General features: G+C 56.9%; 1 pseudogene; it reads right to left on the bottom strand.

Annotated features, from left to right (window-relative positions):
* Positions 1–23,752, bottom strand: part of LOC128945566 (zinc finger protein 208-like) — a 200,177-nt pseudogene that overhangs the window by 29,781 nt on the left and 146,644 nt on the right.

Genomic DNA, 23,752 nt, shown 5'->3' with positions numbered 1-23,752 from the left:
TGCCGCCCTCTGGCAGCCGTGCCCTGGGGCGGCAGCGTGCGCCAGGGGCCCGGGCTGAGCCCTGCCGGGCCAGCAGGGCGTGTGGCCTCAGGGCTGGCAGCACCCGTGGGCGGCAGCTGTGGCTCTGAAGGCAGGACACGCTCTGTGCTCCCCAGGGATGGCCGGGCGCTACCTGACCGGGCAGCAGCCGCAGTTCCGCATCATCTGCAGCGGTGAGTGAGGCCCGCGGGCTCTCGGCGGGGGCTGCCGCTGGCAGCTGCGTTCCCTGGCCCGCCCGCCGACGGCTCCGCTCCCTGCGCGCCCCAAGGGCAGCGGGGCCACAGCACAGACACCTTGCAGGGGCCTGCGGGACATTCCTGGCCAGCAGCTGCCAGCTCGTCCTTCTTGGCTCCTGCTTCCTCCAGGCCGTGCCAGCAGCTGCGTGGCACGGACGAGGCTGGAGGCTCTGCCCAGCTCCCCGCAGATCCAGCCTCTGACTGTGCCTCTGTTTCTGTCTCTGCAGCCCTTCAGGACATGACGGATGACAGCAGCCCTGCCATCTCATGCGTGGCGCTTCAAGCTCTGCACATCCTTTTAGCTGTACAGAGCGTTCCCTCCTCCCGGCTCCAGAGGATGCCAGACCAACTCCGCCGCCTCTGGAAGTCGCGGCCTTTCCTGTGTGCCCGTGGCTGAGTGTCCTGCCGCGGCGCTGTGGAGAACTGGTCCGGGAGGCTGCGTCTGCTGGGGCCGCCTGAGCCTGCGGGGAACGCCTCTCCTCTGCCAGCACTTCCTTTCCCTTCACCCACTCGAGGAACATTAAATTGCTGTGTTGGATAGCCGGGTGTCCAGGAGCTTTCTCTTGGTGCACAGTGTCTTCAGGCCAATGGGGAAGAGGGGAAAGGCTGCTTGGTCTGCGCAATTTGCCCGAGCATGTGGTGCAGAAGGGAAAGTGGCCAAACGCCCCTTGGCCTTTGGTGGTTAATGCAGGAATGTTTTTGTTCCTGCATCAAGTCTTATGGAGCTGGGGGAACAAGTGTGTTCCGTGTTATGAGAGTCTGTCTGAAATATCCCTCGTCTGCCTTACGATTGGCATGGAGAGAGACCACCAAAAAATTAAAACGCTCGTTTGCTGATCCGGTGGCTGGGAAAGTCATGTGCCTGAGGCCTGAAAGCGTTGCTAAGTTGCTGTTTTCACAGATGTTGTTTGTTATACACTACACTGAGCTCACAGGGCATCCTGCCCTTTTGCACAGTAGCTCTGGAATCCTCCCTACCTCTCAGCCTGGCTGGTTTGAGCATTAGGGTGGTCTCCTCCTCCAAGAGAAGACCGTTCATAACCACCGTGACAGACAAGTAGAGATGTAAGAAACCTCTTCATCAAGGGACTGAGACATGAAATCCCTACGTGAGAAGGCCCCTCTCACCTTCTTCCAGAGACTGGGACTGAAAGCCCCAACTCGGGGGAGGTGTACAGGGCGAGGAAGGAAAGCTGCCCAAAGCAAGATGGATGTTGCAGGTGTAGGCAGTGGACAACGAAAACAGTGACTCTCGCCTGCTGCCAAACTTGGACTGTGTGTATCCTTATTTCCCACCCCCCCCCCCCCCCCCGAAGATACAATAAACTACCGTTGTTTCGGCTGCAAAATCCATCCCCCTTGCCCCAATGAAAAAGAGTATAATTGGGGTCCAGATGAACTGGGCCTCTGAGACTTCCCCGATGCAACAGGCGGGTCCTCGACTGGACTGGACCAAAGGACTTCGTCTCTACGTTTGGTAGCTCTATCCCCTCTCTCTTTCTCTCTCTCTCTCTTTTGTCTCTCTCTTCCCCCATCTTTTTCTCTCCCTTAATCCCTCTATCGCATTATGCTGTGGTCATTCAATAAAGGTGCATTTGTTTCGATTACCATTGCAAACCCCACTGTACCGTGTTGGTTCTTTTTGCACCCTTAGATCAAATCCATGAACCATCACGAAACCCGTCCGTGAGGATGGATTGTGACATCCCCCGAGGACCCCTCCCTAAATTCCCCTCCAAAGCACCCCCAGCACCCTCAGACCCCTCTAAAATCCCCTCAAGTTCCCCTCAGACCCTCCCCAAATACCCCCCAAACATCCTCAAGACCCCTCCCCAAATTCCCCTCACGACCCCTCCAGGACCCCTCACCTGTCCCTGCGCCTTCTCAGCAGCTCCCGGAGCCCCCCATCCTCTCCCAGCGCCTCCCCCGCTCTCTCCAGCGCCTCCCACAGGCCCCGCCCGAGCCCGGGGCGGCTCCCGGGGGTCCCTGAGGGGGTCCCGGGGGACGGGGTAGGGAGGGGGCGCCCGCTCCATGCCCGGACCTGGGGTCAAGGGGCGCTGCTTCCAGCTCGGCTCTGATTGGCTGGAGCAGCACGGAGAGCGCGGGAGTTGGTGAGGGGAGACGCCCGGTGATTGGTTGGTTTCGTAGAGGGCGGGGTGATTGACAGGAGATGGGCGGGGGAAGCAGGCTTTGCTGAAGGCAGGCGCGCGGTGATTGGTTGGATAGAGGCAAAGAAGGCGGGAATTGCTGAGGGAAAACGCCCGGTGATTGGTCGGTTCAGGTCGAGAGCGGCGAGAATAGCTGAGAGGAGAAACGCGGTAATTGCTTTGTTCGGTGTGTGAGAGGCGGGCGTGTCTGAAGGGAGGCATGCAGTGATTGGTTGGATCGGTGCACAGAGAGGCTGGTGTTCCCGAGGGGAGACCTGCGGTGATTGGTTGGTTTAGGGCCGGGCGCGCTGCTATTGGCTGGGAAAAGTCCGGGATTTTTAAGAGAACATTCCTGGTTTCTTGGGGGAAAACTCTCGGATTTTGAAGGAAAAATTGCCGATTTTTGCAGTAGAAAATCACCCGGAGCTTTTGACCCTAAGTGACCCCAAATAACTCAACCCCAAAACACCTGAAAAAAAACCCCAAATATCCCCAAACAACCCCAAACAATACATAGAAATCCCCGAAATAACCCCAAACAAATCCAAAGAACCCCAAAAAACGAAAAAAATCTCCCCGAAGTTAAAGCCAAAAAAACCCAAATGATATCAAGCACACCGAAAAAAAAAAACCCATATACACCAACATTAACCCCAAGAACCCCAAATAATTCCAAATAAACCCACATAAACCCAAATAAACCCAAAAAAACACTAATACTTCCAAAGTACCCAAATAATTCCAAATAACCCCAAATAAACAGAAATAAACCAAGTAAAACCCAAGAGAAACCCCAATTAGTCCATAAATAACCCCAAATAAACCCCAAACAAACCCTAAATAAACCCAAATAAACCTCAAGAAACCCCAGTTCCTCCCGTCCCCACCCCAAAACAGATCCCGAATAATCAGAACGCGCGGCACCGATGCACTGGCCCCGCTCAGCGATCTTCAGCCAATCAGCGCCCGGCCCGACTCTGACTCATCACTTGCCAGCCACAGACCAAGGCCTCTCACTGCGGTAAATACTCAGAGACGGCGCGGGGTAATTTCCAGCCAATCAGAGCGTGTCTCGCTGATGACTCATCAGTTGCCAGGAGCAGATTTGGGGAGGGGGGGAAGGTGACCCTGGGGATGGGCTGGGGACCCCAAATTAATCCAAAACGGGGTCGGGAGCCCAAAACGGAGCAGAAGGGGCTTGGAGCCCCCAAAACCAAACACGGGGGAGGAGACTGGGGGAACGATTGGAAAGGGGAGGGAGAGCGGGGAAAAGAGGGTTGGGACCCCAAAATTGAGCTGGGAGGGGAACGGGACCCCAAAATTGAGGTGGGAGGGGAATGGGACACCAAAATTAGGCTGGGAGAGGTATGGGATCCCAAAACTGAGCTGGGAGAGGGATGGGACACCCCAAATTGAGCTGGGACGGGGGTGGGACCCCAAACAGGACAAAGCCAATTTTGTTTGTTCCTAGAATATGTAAATGAGTTTATGGATATGCAAAAGTCTATGAATATGCAACAGGCTGATGTCATGGGAGACAAGGACCAAGGGGCGAAGGTTGTTATGGCCTTCAAGACCCCCCAGTTATTTTTGGAGACACCCCTTAATTATGACGGCTTGATTACATCAGCCTGTTGCAAATTCATAGACCCTCATGCATAACCATAAACTCATTTACCTATATGAGGAACTATTTGACATGGCCCATCCTTGGGGGTGTCTCCCCATTTCAGGAGCCTCCACTAGAATGGAAACTATATACTCTCTCCCTTTGATTAATAATAATAGTAATAACAACATACTAATACTAATACTAATACTAATACTGCTACTACTACTAATAATAATAATTTGAAATTAAGGGGCTCTCAGGAAAAGATATGGGAATAGAAATAACAGTTCTTTATTAGGAAAAATTAAAAATACGAATGCAGTAGTACAAACAAAAAAACAACAGTGACAGAGTCAGAATTCTCCGGGAATCCAGTGAAAAAGGCTGACCCTCTTGGAATCCAGTGGGAAAAGGGCTGATCCCCTGGGAACCCAGTAGAAAAAGAGCTGATTCTTTGGGAATCCAGTGGAAAAGAGCTGATCCTCTGTGAATCCAGTGGGAAAAGATTGATCCTCTAGGAATCCAGTGGAGAATCAGGCTGATCCTTTGCAATCCAGTGGGAAAAGGGCTGATCCTTTGGGAATCCATTTCTTACCCCCCAAAGACAAGACAAAGGCAGTTTTTATAGGGCATCCCAAGGGTGGAGCTGGGGTTTGGGTCAGGGGAGGAGTTCTTAGCAACACAAGAAGGGTGACATTAACATCCTTCCTCTTAGCAACAGCAGTACTCGACACAGAACGTGTCCTCAAATCCTAAATTCCGTCTAAAACAACTGAGAAATTATGGAACTTCAGATATATTCAATTAATTTCCTTCATTTAACCCAGTTTTGGGGGTTTTTAAAGGATGAAGGTGAAGCAGAGGAAAATTAAGGCCAAACCAAAAGGCGAAGCAGCCAGGTGTGTTCCCAACATGGATCACAGGGAATGTGAGTGACCAGGGCTGTGCCCAAAGTGCCTCCTCCAGTGGGGGATGGAGCTGGAGCAGCGCACGAAGCTCTGCCCGCACTCGGGGCACTCGCAGGGCTTCCCTTAGTGGTGCCTCCGTTGGTGTTGGGTCAAGTCAGAGCTGCTGGAGAAGCTCTTCCCACACTGGCGACACTTGTAGGGCCTCTCCCCTGTGTGGATGCGCCGGTGGGTGATGAGGGTGGAGTTGCGCTTGAATCCCTTCCCGCAGTCGGAACAGCGGAAGGGCCTCTCATCTGTGTGAATCCAATAGTGCTGGAGGAGAATGGAGCTGGTCGGAAACCTCTTCCTGCATTTATCACACTCGTAGGGCCTCTCCCCTGTGTGGATGCGCCGGTGGGTGATGAGGGAGGAGTTGTGCTTGAATCCCTTCCCGCAGTCGGGGCATTGGAAGGGCTTCTCCTCCATGTGACTCTGATAGTGACGGAGGAGAGTGGAGCTGGTTGGAAACCTCTTCCCACACTTGGAACACTCGTAGGGCCTCTCCCCAGTGTGGGTCCTCTGGTGCGTGATCAGGCTGGAGCTCTCTCTGAAGCACATCCCACACTGGGAACACTTGTACGGCCTTTCTCCAGTGTGGATCCTCTGGTGCCTGATCAGGTGGGAGCTCACGCTGAAGCTCTTCCCACACTCCCCACAATCATGGGGCTTCTCCCCAGTGTGGATCCTCTGGTGTGTGATCAGGTTGGAGCTCTGGCTGAAGCTCTTCCCACACTCCCCACACTCATAGGGCTTCTCCCCAGTGTGGATCCTCTGGTGCTTGATCAGGTCACACTTCCACCTGAAGCTCTTCCCACACTCCTCGCATGTGTGGGGCTTCTCCCCATCATGGAGCTGCTCATGGAGCACCAGCTCCGAGCTCTGGCTCCGTCTCCGGCCGCCTTCCCGGCCCAGGCTGGCTCTTTCCCCCTCAGATCCCCGCCAGCTGCGTTTGCAGCCCCTCCTCGTGCGGCATCTCCGGGGCTTTTCCTCCCCGTTGGCTTCCTGCGCCGTGGAGCCGCTCAAAACGGCCTCTGCCACCAGGTTCTGCCGCGGGCATTTGTCCTCCCTGTCCTCCATGCTCAGCTCCTGCTCTGGGGGAGGAAGGACAAGGACAGGATGGGATTTGCCTCCGTGCCACAGGCAAGGGCAAGGAGATCCCCCCAGGGCTGAGCTGCAGCCGGGGCCGTGCTGGGCTGGGAGATGGAGCAGCACAGAGGGGAAAGGGGCACTGACTTCCTCCTCACCTGCCTCAGTGTCCCGGGGCATCTTCCTCTTCCTCACAGCCTCCCAGGCCTTGGCAATGGGAAATCCTGGTTTGGGGAAAACAAGGGATGAGAGCGTTTCTAGGAGCGTCAGGGGGTAGGATGGTGGGGACAGATGGAGACGAGAGAGCTCTGCAGCCAGGACATGGAACTTGCGGTTTATTGCAAAGGGCCTGGGTGCAGGGCCCTGCTTGGAGCCGCCAGGCACAGCTCGGAGCAGGGCTGAGAGAAGAGAGGGGTAGAGAGGGTGAGAGGGTAAGAGAGTAAGACAGGCAAGAGCATAACACAGTAACGTTCCCATTACAACACAATAAATTTTCTTCTGCGTTGAATATTCTATTTCTCACTAACCAATCTAGTACAAGATACAAATCCTAGAGCATTTACATACAGCCTGTAAGAATCGTTACATCACCATACTGTGTTACATTTTAAACCCTAAAAACTCCTCTTTGAGCCCCTTCTGCTGAGCTAGTAGGGTCTGGATCTCTCTGCGAGCAGAGGGAATTGTTTCATCAAAAGCGGATTATCTTCAGTCAAGCCACACCATTATTTTCCAGTTGTTCACTAACTAAGGTATCTCAAAGCCTGCTTTCATTTCAATCTTCCTTATACTTTCTATATTCCCATAATCTTTTGCAAGACAATCATATTTATAAGGCTTTCCTCTTTCACATCCCCCAACACACATTGAGTTTCAAAGTCCCTTTTGCCCAAGTCCATCTCTACAAGTCACTGGCCATCTGGGCTCCAGAAAAATCTCCCAAACACCAAGATTCAGCCCTGAAAAAGCCTCCCAGGAGTTCCCCATCCCTGGTCCCTCCTCTCTGGTGTTCAGGGGTTTTCCCCCGTCCCAGCTGTTGGGGGTCATTCTTGGATTGGGGGTCCCCCTTGTGCGCGGTGCCCGCCCTGCCCAGGCTGCTGGCAATCCCAGCAATGCCAAAAGCTCCCCCGGCTTCACTCTCTCTATTTCAGGATGCGGGGGCTGTTTGGGCTCCCGGGCTCCCTTCTCCCCTCATTCTCTGCTCTGGGCTGCAGCGGCTCCAAGGAGTCCCCCCTGCCCCTCTCCAGGCTCTTGAGGCTCCCGCCAATGGCGCCGCTCCCCCCTCTCTGGGCTCCCCACTTTGGGCTCCTGCGGGACACAGGGCTCTGCTCCTCCAGGCTGCCTCTGCCGGCAGCCGCCACCGCCACCCCCCGGTGTCCCCCCAAGGGGCCTTTTCCGCTCAGCCTTGGACTTCTTCATTCTCCAAACATCCCCCAAAAGACCCAACCCAGGGACACCCCGGGATATCCAGGCCGAGCTCCCCCTCCCCGCTCACCAGTGCAATGGGGGGATGATGATCCCAGAGGTGGGGGCTGCGAATTCAGGCAGGGATCGACGGCGTGGTTCCCTCAGCTCAGCCTTGATCCGTCTTCGTCCCTCCTCTTCCTCTGCCTCCCGCTCCTTCTCTTCCGTTCACCCTCCTCCTCCTCTGTCTTATCTCCACTTCCTCCTTCCCTTTATCATTGCCCTTCCCTGCCTCCTCCTCCTCCCCCAGCAGCAGCCACACCCTCGGTGCCCCGTTCCCGCAGCCCTCGCAGCCCGCGGCAGGAGCGGGGATGGAGCCGGGACAGGTCGGGATGGGCAGCGCGGGACTCTCGGCTGCTCCAGCCGCTGCGGGCGGGGGGAACCCGGCCCGGGCCAAAGGAGAGGCAAACTGGGCAAAGTGGGGGCACATCACAAAGCTAAGGATGCAGCAGAAAGACTTAAGTTAATATTAACTCCAAACGAGGAAAAACTGGAAATTCCAAAGTTTAGGCAAGCCGAGAAAAAAGATTTAAACACGACAGGAAGTGAACAAGATAAATCAGGGAAATGGAAACTTCTTCATGGAAGACAATTGCTTAATAAAATGTGCTTACTAGGAAAATATTAGAAGGCTTGAATCAGAAAACCCACTGGGTAGTCAAGCTTTGTGTGATCATTTTTTAAGGAACTATGGGTGCACTGGGATTTTTGGAGTAGCAAAGCCAGTAACTGAGAGATGTTCAATTTGCCAAAGGAGAAATAAAAAGGTGAAGAGAAAAACAACATTTGGAGGTCATGAGTTAGCTGGTTGACCATTTCAAAGTATCCATGCAGAAGTTTAGATTTGTTAGGTTCTGGCTTTATTTGTAAAAAAACCCCATTTAATCTAGAAGAAAGAGAATATGCCATATGTTAGACAGGATCTTTCAAGAGAATATGATCTTTGAGGTATCAGAAACAGCAAAGACAAAATAAGAAAAGACAAAGGGAAATGAAAGGGAAGGGAACAAGAGAAAAAATCAGAGAGTGGGATCCTCTGCAGGTGCTGCCCACTCCGTTCGCGGCCCAGGCGCCTGTCCTGCGTCCCGGCTCGCTGCCCGCCTCAGCTCCGCCCGTCCCGGTTTCCATCCCAGGTGTGGCCTCACTGCCCAGAGCAGCTCCACCTGCCCCGGCGCTGTCGCTCAATTTGTGTGCCCTGCTCCCACTGCCTGGCCCGCGGCCGCTCTGCCGGCCATGCTGGGGAAGATGGGGGTTGCTCTGTCCTGCCGCCTGCTCCGAGGTCACCGCGCCCACCGCACCCAGGGGGGGTCCCAGCCATCCCATCCCCGGCTGCCCTGCCCGTGCCACCTGCGCTGGGCACCGCCGCTGCTGCCGGGCTCTCCCACCTGCCTTTGCTCTGCCGGCAGCTGCTGGATCAGCTGCCATCAGCCATGTGGGGGCTACCCACGCTCCGCCTCGGGCTCCACAGGAAGATCCCCCCATGCCGATTCCGGCAGCAGACCCTGCCCACACTCCCACCGAGCCTCGGCGGGATATCCTCCCCTGACCCCGTCCTGCTCTGAGTTACATCCCCTTGGTAACCATAGCTCCGGCTGTTCAGGAAACTCTCTCCCTCCACAGGAAGCAGCTCATCGAAACACTAGCAGCTCAGTTAAAAGACAGCCCTCTCCAAATTCTTTCTCAAAACACAGGAAAAATGCTAGAGAAGGTAAAAAAGTGAAAGAGTTAGATGAAGGGATTGCTCTATTTCCGTTTAGAGAGGTTCCCATGGAAGGGATGCGCTGCCCTGCCCCGTGGGAGCCACCAGCGCCCCTGCCGGCCGTGCCCGGAACTGCACCCAAGGGCAAAGCGCCGCAGCCCAAAGGCCGGGACTGGGTCCGGGCTCTGTTTGCTGTCAGTGCCGCAGCTGTTGGTGTTTGTTTGCTTTATTATACACACTAGTAAAGAACAGGCATTCCTATTCCCATATCTTTGCCTGAGAGCCCCTTGATTTCACTGGTCTAAAAACGAAAAGGGAGGGGGTTTGCATTCTCCATTCCAAGAGAGGCTTTTTCTGCCTTCCCGAGCAGACACCTCTCTTGTAAAGCAAGACAAGCACCCACAGGCAACGAGGGGGCTGCAGGAGGGGCACAAGAAGGCCCTGCAGCACTTGGGCACAAAGGCACAGCAGGTGAGTGCAAGAAGGGAGCAGCAAAAGGCCAAGCTGAAGGCAAAGGCCAGGGCACAGTTCCTACAGCCCCTGAGGGATCAACCCCAGGGCCCAAGGGGGCCCCAGCACCCAGGGCACGGCTCGGCCACAAGCACCTGGCAGAGGCATTGCCCTCCTCGGCAGGGGAGAGCCCACCCAAACAGCCCCTGGCAAGGAACCAGGGCTCCAGCTGCAGGGCACAAGGACACTGCAAGCACAGACAGCAGCACCCTCAGGACCAGCAAGTCCACCCCTTGATGGACATGGATTGGCAGGGCTGTCACAGCTCCCATCACACCAGGGACCCTCCACACTGCAGCCCTTGAGAACATTCAGGGTGGGTCTGCATTGAGAGGAGGCATTTCCTGATGGACACAGGGGCCTCTCAATCCACTCTGAATCTTAGACCTAGGGAGAAAATAGCAAAGGAATGTTTTAATTTTTAAGGAAATGAGTGGGAAAGATGAGCAGGTATGATTTGTTCAACCACTATTAGAAGCTGTGGGGGATAGGTCAGAAATAAATTAATTCCTTTTTCTTCCTCCTGTGATTGTAATTAACTAGGAAGGAATTTGTGAGCTGGATTTTAATACTGCAAAAGGGATACAGAGGCCAGTTCTGTTCTACCTTTTGCCAAAATCTGACAAGGCCCATAGTGAAGTGAACCCCAAAGTGTGGGCAGCCCCAGAGAAAGAGGGAAAATTAGATATGGAGCCGCTACAAATTACTTTAAAGCAACCAGGACAAGCAATACCCTGTTCCAAGAGAGGGAAGGAAGGGCTCACAGCCTGGGATTGAGCCCCTGTTAAAGGCAGGGCTTTTGGAGCCAGGGATGTCTCCCTACAACACTCCTATCCTGCCAGTCAACAAACTGGATGGATACACAGCAGGAGGAAACACAGAATTTTCAAGTGTTAAAATGAAGATTAACTGAGGCAGCTGGCCTGGGCCTTCCAGACAGGGATAAAGAATTTGAATTACAGGTGGGTGTTAAACAGGGTCTTGCCTAAAGAATTCTTTTGCTAAAATGTTTAACTCTATATAGGATCTCCTATAGTTCAAGTCTGACATCAAGTTAAAGCTCTGACAACCAAAAGAGCCTCTAAATGGATGAGCAGGGCTCGGTTATTACAGTATGAAACTTGTTCACTGATGCAGGAGGATTTAGAACTGAGGACAGGGCAAGGGTTTAACCCAGCCTCCTGTTTGAACAGCCTGGAGAGGGGCTGGCAAGGAACCCAGGACTGCACTCAAGGGACAGAGCTCCAGACCCAGGCTGGGACAGATTGATGGGACATTGCCTGGCCTGAGGCAGAAAATGTGTTTGTGGATGGCTCTGCAAGGGCAGCAGAAGGGAAAAGAGCTACAAGACAGGCTGTTATTAAGGAAGGAGAATCAGACACAGCACAGGTCACCGCCCCATGCTCAGCTCAACCCGCCCAGCTGTGGGTGCCTGTGAGAGCCTGGCACTGAAATGCCCTGAGCAGGAAGGCTTCAATATCTTCTGCTGACACCATGGCACCTAACAGGGGGGCAAAAGCAATTCTCACTGCTTCAGCAACCACTGGAGCAGATATCAAGGCACATTCTCCCACAGGAAGCTGGGCTGGCACACAGCCTGCCCTGGCACTTTGCTGCTGCCAACACCCAGCCAGGACATCGGCTCCTGCCTAACGAGTGCAAAGCAGCACCACTGGTGGCCAAGGGGCCCATGCCAAGTGTCCCTGAGGCCAGAAACAGCCGCCAGCACAGCTCAACACGGGGGACCCCTCAGCCTGGCCTCAAGGGCTCTGAAGCCCCGCAGATTTGCACTTCCCGCCTGCAGCAGGAGCATGGGAGGCCGCCCCTGAGCCTGCCCTGAAGGCAACGCAGCAGCAGCCAGGGCTCCACAGCGGGCCAAGCCCCTGCACCTGCCCACAGATCCTCGCCTGGAATCCTCTGCAATCCTGGCCACCCTCCTCTGCCATCTCCAGCCACTGGGGCCAAGCCTTGCTGCCACTGCTGTAGCTTCAGCGCTGGCTGGGCCTGCACTGCCACAGCTGCTGGGGAGCACCACGGCACAATTCCATTCTGGGCCTCACTGACACCCACACTCTGGGCTGCCTGCCATTGCACTGCTGTAAATGTACCGAATTTGGTTCTTTTAAACCTTATTTCTCTGCTCAGGCTTGGTTTTCTTTGCCTTGGGGAAAGGAATTTTAAAGGTTTTATTTAACGGGTGTTACACCACTCAATGGAGATGAGTTTAACACCTGAACAGACTGGGAATAGCCCAAAAGACACCTACAGAGATAACGACCAGCAACAAAACATCAACATTGCCAGCAGGAAGAGAAGCTTCATTCCAGGCAGCCTGCAGAGCAGCTTTAGAAATGCAAATGAACACTGCTGGGCAAAGTGTGGACAATGCACCTGGGTCTCTTGCCCGGGGCAGGAATTGGGCTGATTCCCTCTGCTCCACACCCCAAGCTCTGCCTGCTTGCACTGATGGAATTTGCACAGCTCAAGGCAGAGCCCAGGGGGAGGATATCTGACCCTGCAACAGAAACGGGTGAAGCTGCAAAGGGAAACAGCAAATGGACAATGTTGGGAAAACTTCACTATAAACAAATGGGGGGAATCAGCCCTCAGCCCACTCCAACATGTGCTGCCACTGTCTGTGTTATATAGGGTGGATTAGAGCACTGGGGATTTTTTGCTACCAAAAATTCAGGGAAATCTGTTGGGGATCCAAGGATTTGATGATTTAATTAGACAAAAGCAGTCAATTGACGCAGCCCTGGCTGGAGAGAGCGGCCAAAAACAGGGAAAAGATGAACGGCCAGCAGAACAAATCCTACAACACCATGGACCAGCCCCTGGGAACCCAAACCAATTCATATCAGGAGCCACAGAACCCATTTCTCATTTCAATGGCATCAGTAGATTACAAGCTGTCCTCGCAATAACCAACCAGACAGCTCCAGCTCCTGACCTTCCTGCTGATCAACCCACTAAAATGAGGAACACTTAACCATGGGATGGGATCAGATGATCTGTTAGCAGAAAAATAGGGGTTTGTGGAAAATTAAATGTCTCAAACTGCTGTTGGCAAAGAGATGACAAAGGAAACGTGGTGAAAAACAAAACAACAACGGAAACAAGAAAGCAGCTCATGTATTGGTCCAAACGTGGAAAGGATGGGAATGGGACACGGTTTTGTGGCTCCCTGGCAGACCATTGGTTAAACGAATGCTGTTTCTCCTCGGATGTGCTGCAGCAACTCTCATCCTTTTACCATGCTCCACACCTTGAGAGTGCAGCTCATTCAGCAGCTGAGCGAGGGGCCAGAGACTCGCAGATAAGGAAGTAAGGGATGAAATCACCAGCTTCAATAAATGTTACTAATTAACATGGACTGCTGCTCACAGAAAGACCCGCTAAATTCCTGAACTTCCAGAAGAGCAAATACTTAACAGAGCCGTGAATATCGGCTGTTTTACAAAAGTGGGGATGCACATTAACGAGGGCATCCACTTGGCGGATCGGGAGGTCTGAACCTTCCAAGTACCTCAGCCAGTGGGCAAATGGAGAGGGAGATGAGGCCGGGAAAATGAGAATAAAAAAGGGGCTGCGAACTACAACAATGGCAGAGAGCGCACGGCAAATGCCCCACGGCCTCTCCCGCTGCTCAGCAATAAAGTCACTTTTACAGGACTCCTCTGCCTCCTCTGCGCACTGAAACCGCCGGCCACGGGAATTTCCCCGCACAGCCCCGGGCACGGGGCAGCCCCCTCTGTCCCAGCCACAGCAACCGGGCCGAGCCAGCGCTGCTCCGGCAGCGGCTCCTGCCGAGGCAGCGGCCGCAAGGAGACCGCGGGCAGCCGCTCCCGCAGCGCCCTCATGCCAGCGGCAACACGGGCCGGACACGGCACAACGAACCCGCCCGAGCCCCCTGCCGCCCCCGAGGCCCGCAGCCAGCCCCGAGACCCCGCACAACCCAGCGCGGCTCCCACCTGCGCTGCGGCCGCCTCCGAGCTCCGCCGCCGCCTCACCGCGCTCCGGCCGCTGCCGCCGCTCGCGGGCCCGCACACACGCTCCGACAATGGCGCCGCTGCCCAGCCACGGCCGCCCTCAGCCCGCCACCGGGGCCCTGCTCCGCCCCTCTCCCACCAATCAGCGCGCCACAACCACGACTGACGGCACCATCGCCCAATCCCAGCCAGGGGTGGGCTCTGCACACGGCACAGCCCCGCCCCGCTCTCTCAGGGCGCTCCGAGCTGCTTGAGGGCAGAGCCGGAGCTGAGGAGCAGCCCTGGAACGGGCCCGGACCCGGGCCCGAGGGGATTGAGCTGAAAACACAAACAAACTTCTCCGCACCTCCCGCCACGGCTTTCCCGGCACTGCGGCTCCAGTGGCTCCGGCTCAGCGGGAAGCCCTGGAGCCTCACTTCTCCTCCTACCCCTAATTAGGAGCATCAGGGCATCGCTTTGATTTCCCCCAAAAAGAGAAAACCGCCCCAAAGCCCTGTGGATGAGTGGGGGAGGGGAGAGATTTCGGACAGAAAACTCCAAAAACTCAGAGCAGGATAATGAGAAATAAGTGAAGACCCTTAAATCCAGCTTTCCCCCACGCCTCCCTCCTTCCAGCTGCGCCTCCTGCCCCGGCAGTGCCGCAGACAGGGAATTGGGCCGGGCTCAGTTCATCCCCCGGGGCTTCTCCCTCTGCTCAGGGACAGGAGTCGTTCCTCTGTTGCACCCTGGGCTCTCTCCCACCGGAGACTTCTCCAGGAACTTGTCCAAGCTGAGTCCATCCCACGGGGCACAGCCCCCTCCAAGTGCTGCAGCGTGGGTTACTCTGCCCCAGTTTCTCAGTAGTAATCTCAGGGGACTGTCTCTCGGGATATTACCACTACAGCACTCGCAGCAGAATATACACACGGAATTTTAACAGTTCTGAGCAGAAATTAAAAGAACCAGCGAGACAGAGAAAGAGCGAGATTCCGATCGCGGCGCTCCGGAGCGGCGCTGCGGCAACGATCCCTGCGCCAGCACTGCCGGCCCCAGGCCAAGCCCAGCCCCGCAATCCAACCCCGCTGCTCACAGCGCCCGCCCTCCCCGGCCCGGGGCACAGCGAGCCCCGCACCCGCTGCGCTCCCGAGCACAAAACGCCCCTTCCCACCGCGCTCACCCGATAAACACAGCGCCCCTGCAGCCGCTCACGCCTCTCTCGCTCCTCCCGAGCTTCTCGGCCTCCCGCACCCTCTGCCCCGCACCTGGGCCCCGCCAGTGCCGCGGGCTGGGGGCAGCAGCTGCACCTTCCTCTGCCTCTGCTCCAGCCCTGCCCAGGTGCCTCGGCTCCCTTCGTGCTCGCCACAAACTGAGGCCTTCACAAGGCTGACCTAGAACAGAGGCCAGACACGGTTACACAATAAAGCAGGCATTTGTTAAAAGGCCTCGATGGATACACCTTGGGCAGAACAAGAGCCCAGCCAGGGCTACGCCCAAGATGGACCAAAATGGCCACAAAATGGACGGCCGGTCACGAGGTCTGTCACTTTTATAAGTTCTGCTCCATTTGCATATTGGAGTTAACTGTCCAGTTATGTCTTTAGATGATGAAGTCCCATCCTTCTTGTTTTTCTCTCTTCAGTGCCCGTTTTTTATGCTCTTGGGCCTGAAGTTTGCATTATTTGTCCTTGGGTTCTCAGCTAGAAAGGAATTGTTTTGTCTCCCTGCTCTGTGAACAGAGCTCAGCATCCCTTAAAATGAAGCCCAGACCCAGAGAGTAAAGCAGCACAGAATCTGAAAAATACAAAAGCCAAAACCTGAGGCATCAAATCCATGAGAGCCCCCCACACACTCACCACGCCTTCCCCTCGGCACCCCCCAGGCCCTCCCATTGATTGAAGCCCCCAAAATGCTCCCAGGCCCAAGCCCCTCGGACCCCCTGAACCCCCGGCCCGTGTTCTCACCTGGGAAACCCCAAATCTTTGGGAATTCTCAACTGGGATTACCCAATTCCCTGGAAACCTCACCTGGGACCCCCAAAACCTCCCCTGGGACCTCCAAACCGTCCAGGATCCCCCCAACCCCCCCAGGACCCTCCAAACTTTATCTGGGATTCCCCCAAACTCCCCCGGGAGCCCCCAAACTCCACCTGGGATCCCCCAAACCCCCCAAAACACTGGTGACAGTGGGACAGAACTGGGGCGTTGGGATGGAACTATGGTCACTGTGAGGGGACTGGTGGCACAGGATGGGGGACACTGGGATAGAGACACAAGGAAGGAACTGGAGACTCTGGGCTGGTGGCAGTGGGATGGAACTGGTGACACCGGGACACAACTGGTGACACTGGGGACAGAGGGGACGGGGGGGACAGGGGGGACATGAGGGTGACAGAGGGGACACAGAGGAATGGAGGGGACACAGAGGGTGGTGGGAGGGGGCAGGGGGTCTCAAAGGGGGCAGGAGGGCGTGGCAGGAAGGGGGGAAGTGACAGAGGGGTGGAGGGGACTGAGGGTGGCAGAGGGGCAGAAAGCGGGGGGTGGCAGGGGGGTGGCAGATGGCATTAGGGGCTGACGAAGGGACAGAGGGGACAGCAGACGCCTCCAAGGAGGGGACAAAGGGGCCACCCCAGGAGGCCACAAGTGCCATCAGGTCCCTGAGACCTCTCCTGTTCCCTTCCCAGTGGCTGGAAGCTGTGGTGGCCACGGTGGCCACCCTGGGGAAGGTGGCAGCCACCGTGACCAGGCCCCACAAGGACATGCAGGGGCACATGTCCCCAAAGTTCCTGCACACAAAACTGAGGAGATTTACCTGGTACCTCCATAAGGTCCTGAACTACCGCGCTGTCACCTCACTGCGCCACTCTGTTGCAGAATTTTGTTCAGACATGGCTTATAGAGGGGCCATGAAAATATACAGCTGATTGAAAAATAAAAGGCAGCTGTAAGCAGCAAGTTCTCAGGCTTGTTCCTGTAAGCAGCAAAGTTCTCAGGCTTGTTTTTTAACAACAGTAAATACCACGTCCTTGAGGAAGTGGTGAGAAAGAAAGGCATGGTGGAAAACATGGAGGCCTTGAGAATGATAAAAGAGTCAATAACAGGATGAGAAAAACAAGTATTAATTCAACAAAGAAACCACAGGTATTAACAACAAAAGGAGGGGTTGATGAGTAATTTGTAGCCAATGATGAGCTCGGGTTTTGCAATATGTATGCACTTAATTAAGACTACTATAAAAGTGTGTAAGCTGGATCAATAAATCGGAGCTCAATGCATCAATCGGATGGTCGTCTCCCTTTACTTCCTCACCACTCCAGTGTCCCCTCCCTGGGCCAGGCCCTGGCACCACCCTGGGGCCACCTGGGCCGATGTGAGAGCCGCGGGCAGCGCCTGGTGGCCTGGTGGGAGTCGTTGGAGCTGCTCGAGAACAGCTGGGAGTGGCTGGCCAGGGAGGCCACCGAGCTCTGTGACACCTGCAGGGACACAGCCACCACTGCTGCCATCACTGCAGCCACCGTTGCTACTGTTGCCACCACCCGTGCCTGGAACCTGCCGGACAAGGCCACCCACTGGGGGACGTCTCTGCACAACCTGGTGGCCACGGCCCAGCGGCCGTCGGTGGCCCTGGACAAGGAGGAGGTGGCCTCGGCAGTGGCTGCACTTGAGGCCTGGCTGGCGGCGGTCACCAGTGAGGAGGAGGCGGCCACCAAGGCCATGAGAGAGGCCATGGTGGCCACTAGCTGGTTGAGAGTGGCCGCCAGGAGGGGACAGCAGGCAGAGGTGGCCCTGCGGCCACTGGAGCACTTGGTGGCTGCATGTGACGAAGCCACCGCGTTCCCCCGGGAGTTGCGGCGCCAGCTGAGGGACATCGAGGCCGCCCTGGAGGGGACAAATGAGGCATTGTCTGATGTCCCCGAGGCCTTGGTGGCCGAAGTGGCAGAAGCCGAGTGGCTGTGAGAGGCCAGCAGCCACCTGGCCATGCGTCACCTGCTGAGGACACTTGGGGACATCCACAAACTCCTCTTCAGTCTCTATGGTGGCTACGATGGCCCCAGTAGCCCATGCGGCTGAGCAGTGCCAAAAATGCCATCGAGGACATCCTGAGGCTGCTGCAGGGACAGTGATGTCACCGCTGTGATTATCATTGGGTAATGACATCATTGGGGTAATGACATCACTGGGGAGCCTTGTGGACACTCAGGTGCCCCCAGGCACTGGGACAGCCCCGTGCATTGACACCCCTCCCCCTCACCAAGCACCAGGACTAGGACTGAGCCCCCCTCTCCTGTACCAACCCCCACCAAGCACCAGGCCCGGACCCCCTCTGTGCCCCCCCCACCCATGATGGGGGTTCTGCCCCTTCCCCTTTGACCCCCCAGAGCTGCGGAATCCCCTGGGAACAGCACCGGGACCGGGGCAGGCCCAGGATGAGACCAGGGGGGCTCTGAGCACTGGGGGAGCACAGGGGAGTCCCCAGCCCCGGGGGGTGGTGTCCCTTAGGGCTCGACTCTGTGACCCCCACCTGTTATCAGCCAGGACCCCCCGTTATCACCAGGGAGCCCCCCAATCTACTGGGCCCCCCCTTGCACCAGGAGACCCCCTTCACCAACCCCTAAAAGTGCTTGGACTCCCCTGGTCCATGAACTTCCCCCCCAATGCACCAGGATCCCGCACTCACTGCCCCTTCCCCATCCATGGGATCCCCTCACACTCGCCAGACACCCCCACTGACCAGGACCCCCCAGTCCATGGGACCCTCTCTCCCCACACTCACCATGTTCCCCCTCAGAACCCCCCGGACCCCCTCCATTGATTGCGCTCCCCTGCTCCCCAATGACCCCAGCCCCCCCGCGGCTGGCTCCACACCCGGGACCACTGCTCGGAGCCTTTCAATAAACGTTTATTGGTGCTGTAGCCACGCCCATAGAGGGGCGGGGCCGTGTGCTTTGACCAATGGGAAGCGGCAGAGTGGGGAGAGGCAAGGAGTGGAAAGGGTTGGGAATGGGAGCGTGGGAAAAGGGGGGGAGCAACAGCCAATGAGGCGTGGAGGGGGCGTGGCCTGAGGGGGCAGGAAGGAGCGGGCAGTGAATGTGGGCGTGGGGAGGGGCGGGGCCTGGAAGGAAACAAAACTGGGCGGGGCCTAGGCGGGCATGAACGGGGCAGGGAAAGGGGCAGGGCCATCAATGAGAGCCTGGGTAGGGCAGAAAAAGGGACCCCTTGAGGACATCGGGGGCAGGAGGGGGTTTGGGGGCTGCAGGGTTCCCAAATAATCCTAAATCCTGCTCAAACCCAAGGAATAAACCCAAATTATCTCAAATCCCAAATCCTGGATCCCAAAAAATCCCAGATCCTGAATGCTGCTGGATACACAAAACCAATCCCAAACAATCCCAAACCCCAGATCCCAAATCCTGCTGGATTCCAAGGAATCCCAAATGATCTCAAATCCTGGATCCGGAACAATCTCAAAGCCCAGATCTCAAATCATACTGGACACTCAAAACCAATTCCAAATGCTCTCAAATCCCAAACCCTGCATCCCAAAAAATCCCACATCCCAAATGCTGCCAGATACCCCAAATCTGATCCTAAAAGATCTCCAATCCTGGGTCCTCAAACCATCCCAAATCCCAGACCCCAAATCCTGCTGGATCTTCATAAACAATCCCCAAAACCAATTCCAAATCTGGGTTCTGGCAGGGGAAATCAGAGCCCTGGGTGGGGTAAATGGGCCCTGAGGGGGTCAATGGGGTCCTGGAAGGATAAATGGGGTCCTGAGGGGGAAATGGTTCCTGAAGGGATAAATGAAGGCCCTGAGGGGTAAGTGGGGTCCTGAAAGGGTGAATGGGGGTAAATCAGGGTCCTGTCCGGGGAAATCAGGGCCCTGAGGGGTCACTGGGGTCCTGGCAGGGAAATGGAGCCCTGATGGATGGATCCAGGCCCCAAGGGGTTAAAAACAGCCCCGAAAGGTTCCCTGAGGCCCTGGCAGGGCCAGTTCTGCCCCTCGGGGGAGGATCAGGGCGTGGGGCCCTCCCTCCTCCAAGCCTTGACACCCTCTGCCCTCAGAGCTCCGGCCGCAGCCTCCGGATGGAGACCGGGATGGAGCTCAAGGTGGGAACCCCAAAACCCTTGGGTCACCCCCAGTGGGCACCCGAGGGGATTTGGGGGAATTTGGGAGGGATTTGGGGGGATTTGGTGAAGATTGGGAATCCCCAGGGCCGTGGGTGCGGCTGGGAGGGCTAAGAGAACTGGAAAGTTCTGGAGTCTGGGGAGTTCAGAGGGGCTGGGGAGGGGGAAAAGGGGGGTGGGGACTCCCCAAATTCCTGGGGTGATTCAGGTGGAACCCCCCAGAATCTCACCTGGGTACCTGGGAACCCCCAAACCTCCCTGGAGCCTCACCTGGGACACCTGGGAAGCCCAAAATTCTTGTGAATTCTCATCTGGGACACCCAGATCTCATCTGGGAGTCCCTTGAGATCCTCACCTGGCCCCCTGGGACCCCCCAAATCCTCACCTGGGCAGCTGGGAAACCCCAAATCTTTGGGAATTCTCAACTGGGAAGCCACAAATACCTGGGAAACCTCAACTGAGAGCCCCAAAACCTCAACTGAGAGCCCCAAAACCTCACCTGGGACCCCCAAATCCTCACTTGGGACCCCTTCAGTCTCCTGGGAGCCTTACCTGGGACCCCCTTGACCCCTCTGTCCACTCTGACTACCCTGTGCTGTGCCCCCTGTTCACCTGGGACCCCTAAAACCTCACCTGGGACCCCCAAAATCCCACGTGGACTCCCCCCATAACCCCTCCAGGGCCCCCAAAAGCCCCCTCAGGATCCCCCAAACTACATCTGGGGCCCCCCACGCCCCAAAAACCTCACCTGTGACACCCCAACCCCCCTGGGCCACCCCTGAATATCTCCAATCTCGACCATCCAAAAACTCCCCCAAACCCCACTGGCGACCCCCCAAACTCCCCCCCCCCGAACTCCCCAAACCCCTCCCCCCTCCCCTAACCCCCCTTTCCTGTCCCCAGATGTCCCACCCTCCCTCCCTCCCGAGGTGGCCCGGGCAGAGGCCGCATGGCACCGGGCCCTGGCAGCCCTGGTGGCCGTGGCCGAAGCCTTGGGGACACCGGACAGCATCCCCACGGCACTGGCAGAGGCTGAGGCTGCGCTGAGCCAGGCCTGGGTGGCCCGGGAGGGGCTGCAGGGGGCCCGGGAGGCCGCGGTGGCCCCGGCGGTGGCCCTGGGGACCCTGGGGGACGAGGACGAGCAGCGGCTGCGGCAGAACGGGGCCAAGGCTGAGGCGGCAGCGGCGACACTGGAACGCGAGGAGGGACGGGCACAGCAGTGGCAGTGCCGGCTGCGGGCTGGACACGGGCTGACCATGGGGCTGATGGTGCTGTGCGGGGCTGTGCGTGAGTAAAAAAAGCAGTATGGACCAGTATGGATCAGGATAAACCATTATAGGCCAGCATTGATCAGTATAGAGCAGTATGGAGCAGTTTAGAGCAGTGGGAGGTAGTGTGGACAGCTATAGACCAGTATAGACCATTATGAACCAGTTTAGGCCAGTATAAACCAGTTCAGATCAGTATACATCTTTTTAGAACAGTGGGAGGCAGTTCAGACCAGTTCAGATCAGGTCAGACCAGGTGAGTTTCTACAGACCAGGAGGGACTTTCTCCTGTCCTTACCAGTACAGACCAGTATGGACCAGTACAGAGCTGTGGGGACCGGTTCAGACCAGTATGAACCAGTATAAACCAGTTCAGACCAGTATAGACAGTATGAATATCTACAGACCAAGAGAGACTTTCCCCGGCCCTGACCAGTATAGACCAGTTCAGACCAGTATAGACAAGTTTGGACCAGTGTAGAGCATCATGGGGCAGCAGGGGATGCAGGAACCAGTACAGACCAGTTCAGACCAGTTTGGAGCCCTACCAGCCAATAGAGACCTTCCCCTGCCCCAGGATGGGGACACTGGGATGGAACTGGTTACACTGGGATGGGGACATCGGTATGGGGACAATGGGGCGGTGGCACTGGGTGGTGACATTGGTATGGGGACAATGGGGCGGTGGCACTGGGCTGACAGTGGGAGCACTGGGATGGAACAGGGGATGCTGGGTTGGTGACACTGGAATGATGACACGGGTGTGGTGGCACTGGCATGGAACTGGGGACACTGGGTTGGTGACAATGGAATGTTGACATGGGGCTGGTGGCACTGAGGCAGCCCTGGGGACAATTGGGTGGTGACAGTGGGATAGAACTGGTGGCACTGGGATGGAACTGGTGACACTGGGACATGGCTGGGAATACTGGGACAGGGACATGAGATGGGATAGGGGACACTGGGTCAGGACTGGGGAAGCTAGGGTGGCACTGGTGACACTGGGATGGGGACACTGGGGCAGAATGGGAGACACTGGGGTGAAACTGGGGACACTAGGATTGAACTGGTGACACTGAGCTGGTGCCATGTGTGGCACTGGTGACACTGGGATGTGGCTGGTGACACTGGGATGACTCCCTTGGTTGGTGGTACTGGAATGGAATTGGGGACACTGGGAGGGGACTGGGGACACAGGGACACAACTGGGGACACTGGGATGGAACTGGGGACATTGGGATGGTGGCATTGGGATGGGACTGGGAACACTGGGATGACTCCCTGGGTTGGTGGCACTGGGATGGAACTGGGAGCACTGGGATGGTGGTGCTGGGCTGGTAGCACTGGGAGAGGACTGGTGACACTGGGTTGGCCGCACCGGGAAAGCCCCGGGGACACTGGGGTGGTGACACTGGGATGGAACTGGTGGCACTGGGATGGAACTGTTGATGCTGGGGTGGTGACACCAGATCAACCCTGTCGGCACTGGGCTGGTGACACCAGGACTGGGACACTGGGCTGGAACTGGGGACAGTGGGAGGTGACTGGTGACACTGGGACAGGACTGGAGACACTGGGCTGGTGGCACAATGATGGAACTAGTGACACTGGGACACAACTGGGAACACTGGGACAGGGACACTGGGACAGGATGGGGGACAGTGGGACAGGATTGGGGAAACTGGGGACACTGGGGACACTGGGATGGTGACATTTGGATGGATCTGGTGACACTGGGATGGTGACGATGGTATGGGGACAATGGGGTGGTGGCGCTGGCCTGACACTTGAAGCACTGGGATTGGACTGGAAGCACTGGGATGGAACTGGGGACACTGAGATGGTGGCACTGGGACAGGACTGAGGACACTGGTCCTGCAACTGTGTTGGTGACGCTGGGCTGGTGGCACTCAGGTGGTGACAGTGGGACAGAACTGGTGGCACTGGGGTGGTGACACCGGGGTAGTCCTGGGGACACTGGGCTGGTAGCACTGGGGTGGGACTGGTGCCACTGCCGCGTCCCTGGTGCCACCAGTCTGGTGCCACTAGACAGGTGGCACTGCCGCGTCCCTGGTGCCACATGTCTGGTGTTCCCATGTCCCTGCAGTGTCCCTGGACTCAGCCCGCACCGCCCTGGGGGTGACTGAGGACAGTCACTTGCTGCTGGTCTTGGCCATGGTGGCCGTGTCCTGCCAGGTGGCCTGGCGGGATTTGGGGACATCACGGCGTCACCTGGCCACTGCTGTGGGCCACCAGCGGGACATGGCCCAGCGCCTGCATGACCGTGCCCAGCAGGTGGCGGCCGCCAGGGCCAGGGCCGAGGCCTCAGCAGCCACCAACGAGGTCACCGCAGATGTGCAGGGGAAGCTGGAGGAGGTGACACGGGCGCTGGGGACATTGGTGGACGCTGTGACCCAGGACAGGGAGGTGATGTCCCGGGGGACACAGGGACAGGGCTTCCCCAGCGCTGCCCGGGTGCTCGAGGACATCATAGTGGCCTCGCGTAAATGGGGGAAAGGGCACGAGGAGGTGACGCGGAGGCTGGAGGTGGCCCATAGAGCGCTGGCGGGGCAGGGGTAAGGACAGGCTGGGGACATGGGGGTGTCACCTCCAGGGCATGGGGACACCCTGAGGGACATTGGGGACCT

The sequence above is a fragment of the Melozone crissalis genome, unplaced genomic scaffold (genome assembly GCF_028551555.1).
Source record: "Melozone crissalis strain CALT ecotype California unplaced genomic scaffold, PUWL_Pcris_2 ptg000066l_1, whole genome shotgun sequence".
Classification (NCBI taxonomy): Eukaryota; Metazoa; Chordata; class Aves; order Passeriformes; family Passerellidae; genus Melozone; species Melozone crissalis.
This window is presented reverse-complemented; position numbering and strand designations above follow the sequence as displayed.